The sequence below is a fragment of the Chrysochloris asiatica genome, unplaced genomic scaffold (genome assembly GCF_000296735.1).
Source record: "Chrysochloris asiatica unplaced genomic scaffold, ChrAsi1.0 scaffold00031, whole genome shotgun sequence".
In the NCBI taxonomy this organism is placed as follows: domain Eukaryota; kingdom Metazoa; phylum Chordata; class Mammalia; order Afrosoricida; family Chrysochloridae; genus Chrysochloris; species Chrysochloris asiatica.
In genome coordinates this window covers 9488381-9494885 of record NW_006408549.1, presented here as the reverse complement: position 1 = coordinate 9494885, position 6505 = coordinate 9488381, and the positions used below count along the sequence as shown (strand labels likewise).

At 42.5% G+C, this 6505-nt stretch overlaps 1 pseudogene; it reads left to right on the top strand.

Moving 5' to 3' along the window:
* Nucleotides 1–4602: 4602 nt before the first annotated feature.
* LOC102818473 overlaps nucleotides 4603–6505 on the top strand; it is a 6834-nt pseudogene continuing 4931 nt past the window's right edge.

Below are 6505 nucleotides of genomic sequence, written 5' to 3'. Positions count from 1 at the left end.
TGACAAAAGAACAAATCGATCCGTTTTGGAAGAAGTGCAGCCAGAGTGCTCCTTGGAGGCCAATATGGCCAAACTTCGTCTCTCATACTCCAGACATACTGTCAGGAGGGACCAGTCACTGGAGAAGGATATCATGTTTGGTAAGGTGGCAGGTCAGAGAAAAAGAGGAAGACCTCCAACGAGATGGATTGGCCAAGTGGCAGCACCGATGGACTCAAGCGTGACAACAGTAGTGAGGTTGGTCCAGGATTGGGCAGTATTTCGTTCTGCTGTGCATAAGGTCACTATGAATCAGTACCGACTCGATGTCACCTAACAACAACAACAACAATGTTTAAGAGCAAGTTTGAGAGTCTCTTCTGGCTTCATTTTGGTCTTTTCTTCCTTTCCTGTCTTTTTAATGAACTATTGTGTTCTTCATATATGATGTTCTTGATGTCATCCCACAACTCCTCCGATCTTCAGTCATCAGTGTCTAATTCATCAAATGTGTTCTTAAGATTGGGGTTTCTAAATTCAGGTGAGACATGCTCAAGGACACATTTTGTTTTTATTTTCTTTAGCTTCAGCTTGAACTTGCATATTGATGATCTGTTCCACAGTCTCCTCTAGCTTTGTTTTGCCTAATGGTATTGAGCTTTTCTATCATCTTTTTCCATAGATGTAGTCAATTTGATTCCTGTGTATTCCATCTGGTGAGGTCCATGAATATAATTGCCATTTATGTTATGGAAAAACGTATTTGCAGTGGATAAGTCATTCATCTTGCAAAACTTTATCATTTGCTCTCCAGTATTGTTTCTATCACCATCACTGTGTTTTTCAACTACAGATCCTTCCTCTTTGTTTCCAACTTTCACATTCTACTCACCAGTAATTATCAGTGCATCTTGATTGTGTGTTTGATAGCTTTCAGACTGAAGACATTGGTAGAATTCTTTGATTTCATTATCACCAGCTTTAGTGGTTGGTAAGTAAATTTGAATAATAGTCATATTAATGAGTTATCCTTTTAGGTGCATGGATATTTTCGATCACAGACAGCATTGTACTTCAAGACAGATCTTGAAACGTTCTTTTTAGCAGTGGATGAGACACCATTAGTTTTTTGTTGTTTTTTTTTTAAGTTTTTATTGTGCATTGAGTGATAGTTAACATGTGAAAACATCAGCTTTACATTTATCCTATCATATTTCATTTCATTGCAATGATTACAATCCCCTCCGTGCATCATCTTTCAACAGCATCGGCTGTTTTTGTTTTTGGATATACACCGAAGCACTCAGGAACATATAACCATTCAAACAACCAAAGGGTATACTCTGAAAGCCTGCCCTCAACCACCAGCACACAACCCCACTCCCTCCTTGAGTCCAGAGTCCCCAGCTGCTCCATCTCTCCATGTCATCATCTCTGCCTCCATCGCTGGCGTCACTGCTTCTCTGGATAGGGTCTCACACTCTGCTCTTCTCCCTTGATGGTCCCAGAGTCCTCTGCTCCTAGACTGCAAGATCAACCACTCCCCTCTTTTTGTTAGAAAATGTCTACCTTTACTTTGCAACATTCACAATCAGTCCTGATAGCAATTATTCACTATTGAACCACAAGAATCTTATCCCCATCTCCTTTCACCAGTCCTGTTCAGACAGGTTGGAAACCACTCAGTGGAGATTCTGCCTTCCCCCGCACCCTCTACACCATTCCTTTTTAATTTGTCATTCCCAGTATAGTAAACTATACGATGGTCTGATTAAAAATAGCCAATACCAGTCCACTTCAGCTCACTAGTGCCTAGAATATTGATCCTATGTATTCCATATCATTTTTGACAACTTTTAATTTTCCTCGATTCATACTTCCTACATTCCAAATTCTGATGATTAGTGGATATTTACAGCCATTTCTTCTCATATTGAGTTGTGCCCTATCAGCAAGTGAAGGTCCCAAAAACTTGGCTCCATTCATGTCATTAAGATTATACCTTTGGGGAGGTTCTTTTCCAGTAGCATTGGGAGCACCTTCCCTTCTGAGGGACTCGTTTTTCAGCACTATATCAGATAACATTCTGTTGCTATTCTTCCTCGTAGTCTGTCTTAGTCTGGAAGCTGCACTGAAACTTTTCCACTGTGGGTTCCCCTACTGGTATTTAAAGTATACATGGCACAGTTCCATCATCACAGCAACACACAAGCCACCAAAATATGACAGCTAACAGATGACAAACATATTAGCTGTGATATGGTGCATACATAGGGTCTTTAAAAGTTTGTGAAAAAATTCCATTATCTTTTCATTCCAATTTCCCACTAACTTTCTGAAGCCCCTTCATATTGTTTTATAGATCCCTGGTAGCATATTTGGTTACATATTGGGGTGCTAACTGCAAGGTCAGCAATTCAAGTCCACCAGGTACTCCATGATAGAAAGATGAAACTTTCTACTCCTATAAATATTTAGCTCTGGTCGCGTATAAACCATAAACCAACCTTTGCTAGTGTAATGATTGCAAGTTAGGCTGCTAACCCCTAGGTCGATAGTTCAAAACTTCCAGATGTGCCACGGGAGTAAGATGAGGCTTTCTGCTCCTGTAAAGATTTACAGCCTTGGAAACGCTATAAAGGGTCGCCGTAAGTCAGAACTGACTCCACAGTATACAACCACCACTACCATATTGTATTTCATTGCAAAAGTGAATGGCAATCCCCCGCCACCCCTCTATTTACTACCCCTGTTGTAATTCTATAGTTGTGACCTTTCAAAAGGAGATTGCCAGATATGTCTTCCAAAGTGTCTTTGAGTGGTTTCAAACCACAAACCCTTCAGGAAGTAGCAAGGCATTTAACCATTTGCACCATACAGGGGCTCCTCACCACCCCTGTTGTTGTTGTTGTTGTTGTTGCTATTTCCCATCAAGTGACTCATAGCAACCCTTTATAGGGTTTCTGAGGCTGTAACTCTTGGGAGCAGAAAGTCTCATCTTTCTCCCACAAAGTGGTTAGTGAACTCAAACTCCCAACCTTGTAGTTTACAGTCCAATGTTTGTACTACAGAGTCACTACTCTCCCCTGCACAGTAGGAAGGAAGAGAAAGAAAGAGGGAGCGCAGAAAGGAAGAGAGATGGAGGGAGGAAGAGAAGGATAAAAGAGTTATTGTGGTTGGTTTTATATGGTTTTATTTTATAGCAGAGAGAGGATAGAGAGGGAGGTGACAGAAACTTCCACCTGATCTATTGGACTTTAATTTTAAAAAGGTGATTTAGTGGGAAGCTAAGAACATCGACTCAAAAACTGGGTCCCTATGTGACACAAATGGTCTGCCCTGCCCTGGTGTGGCACGGAAGAATAAGCACTCGGGGCGACTCTTGTCAAACTCATAGTGACCCTGTATAGGGTTTCCAAAGCTTTAAATATATACAGGAGCAGAAAGCCTCATCTTTCTCTCATGGAGCAGCTGGTAGACGCAAACTGCTGACCTTTTAGTTAGCAACCCAACACTTAACCCACTATGTCATTAGGACTTGGATGCCCTCCTCTGGGCCACTTTGATTAATAGGACCAAATACAACATAGGCAGAGGCCTGAAAGGCTCCTAAACTGAGAAGCTTGTCCTCACCTACTGGTTCAAACCCCTCCAAGGGCTGGTATTTTCCTATGCCCCAGTAAGAAGGTTTGTTCCTTAAAGTTATGTGTAGGGCACTGGGTAAGCCAGTCCGACCTGTAAAATATCTCACAAGGAAGTAAAAATACAGCATTTTTATGGGTGGTCTTCATTAATGGCATGTCCCAGAATGTGGCTGCTTAGCTATGCACCCTGGGCATGTTCTGCCCAGCTTTACAATTGCCCAAGCAAGAAGAGGAGAGACATAAGTTTCAACATTCCTCATGACTTCAGTCACAAAATTTCAGTCAATTAGTGCTCATATTGAATCCCTTTTCTCCTTGTCTCATGAGGATGCCTGGATAGCCAGCAGGGAGAATGAGACGTACACCATCCTGTTGGCTCTGCCCCAGACACATGATCCTAGATCATCCAGTCTCTAGCAGACCTACCAGTTGACCAGAGAGAGCCATACTGAGCAGACCTAATATAGACAAAGCATTCAGGCGACTCAGAATCTTAGCTATTGTTAAAACAAATACCATATTTAGTAAAAGAAACTGATGGATGTTTATTTAATATACAGTTTGCAAATTGGGATAGCATTTCAACTTTGCTGTTGTTAAGTTCTGTAGAGTCGGTTCCGACCAATAATGACCTTATGTAGGGTTTCCAAGGAGCAGCTGGTGAGTTTAAACCACCAATCTTGCAGTTCAAAAGGCTTTGCAGTCTGGTGCATCAACCCACAGCGCCAAAGCAGAACAAAAAGTTCCAAACATGAGAGACCCTTGAAACACTCTTATAATAACTTATATTGACATTGTCATGGAAAAAAGGGTCAGAACAGAACAAAACAAATTTGTGGTCAGAAGGAATTCTATACAGCATTGTCCTGAAGAACAATTCAAATAATTATCAATTTACTGTAAACATTTTCATAGCAGCTCCCAGTCTGACCTTTGGAGTCTGTTTTCAAAAATTGACTGAATTCTTCAAAAAAGCATAATGCTCAAGGTAAAATGGTCCTACTTCTCTGTCTCTACACCAGGGATGGGGAACATCCCACCCACAAGCCATATGTTGTTGTTGTTTTTGTTGTTGTTGTTGTTGTTCTTGTTCTTGCTAGGTGCCATCATTGCCACACTTGAGCCCATTGATGCTGCCCCTTTGCCAATCCATCTTGCTGGTGGTCTTCCGCTTTTTTTCTGACCCTCCACCTTATCAAACATGATATCTTTCTCCAGCGATTGGTCCCTCCTGTAAATATGTCCAAAATATGACAGATGAAGTTTGGCCATCCTGGCCTCCAAGGAGCACTCTGGTTGCACTTCTTCCAACACATATCTTTTGGTTCTTTTGGCAGCCCATGTCACTTTAAGTATTCTCCTCCAACACCATAACTCAAATGCATCAATTCTTCTACCATCTTCCTTATTCACTGTCCAGCTTTTGCATGCATATGAGGTTATTGAAAATATCATGGCTTGGGTTAGGTGCACCTTAGTCCTCAGGCTGACATCTTTGTTCTTCAACACTTTAAAAAGGTCTTGTGCAGCAGATTTGCCTAATGCAATAAGTCATTCGATTTCTTGGCTGCTGCTTCCATGAGTGTTGATGGTTGATCCAAGAAAAATGAAGTCTTTGACAACTTCAATCTTTTCTCCATTTAAGGCCTTTGAAATCATTTTGTCTGGCTCTGCCAAGTCTTTGGCAACTTCAATCTTTTCTCCATATTTTTGTTGTTGTTGTTAAGTGCTGTCGAATCAGTTCCGACCCATAGTGACCCTGTATAGGGTTTCCAAGGAACAGCTGGTGAGCTTGAACCTCTGACCTTGCAGTTCAAATGCCTTTGCAGTCTGGTGCATTAACCCACAGTGCCACACCAGGACTCCTCATTTTGTCTGGCCCTGCCAAGGCAACCCCAGTTCCAATCATCACATTGTTGTTGTTGTTGTTAAGTGCCGTCAAGTCCATTCTGATCCATAGCAACCCTGTATAGGGTTTCCGATGAGCAGCTGGTGAGCTTGAACTGCTGATCTTTCAGTTCAAACAGCTTTGCAGTCTGGCATATTAACCCACAGCACCACACCAGGACTCCATCACATTAAGGAGAGTTAATTAAATGTTTGACCAAATACAGAAGGATAATTTTTGAGTTGATCATTTTGTATGGCCCGTAAATGATGTTATAAATTTTGGCAGAAAAAAACGTTTCCCCACTACTGCTGTAGACCACTGCTTGACTCCAAGGCCACACCTAGAACCAGATTCTCGAAGACTCAAGGTTCAAAAGGACACCTCAAGGTAATGACCTGTGTGATTCACCCCAACTCCATGGACCCAGAAATCTGTATTCCAGAAGAATGAAAGTAGTTTTGAAGCTACAACTGACTAAAGTGATTCCGTCTTGTAAGAAGAGAGGTCATTCGAGCTACCCTTGATCTGTACTTTTGCTTTAGGCTAATCAGTACTTGGGGAGTCTGGTAGCTCTGTAGGATAAGCACTGGACTGTGACCAAAGGTCGGCAGTTAGAGCTCCCTAGAAGAAAAATGAGACTTTCTGCTCCCACAAACATTTACAGGAAGAAGACGTCAGAAGAGCGGGGCTGAGTTGCTTCAGTTGCTGAGACTGCGGGTCGTGTGGCTTGCTGGGTGAAGTTCTCTTCTAGGCGAACAGTCTCAATGACCATTTGTCAATTCTTCCTTCAAGGCCGGTGCCGATTTGGACACCGGTGCTGGAATGAACATCCTGGAGCTCCGGGCGGAGGACGGCAGCAACCGCAGCAGCAGCCCGCAGTTGGTAACAGGCGCGGATGGAATGCCACTAGTGAGAGAAACTCCAGTGTGATCCAGCCATCCAGGTTCTCCAGATCTGCTCCATGTGGGGGCAGCAGAGACCAAGGGAAGCA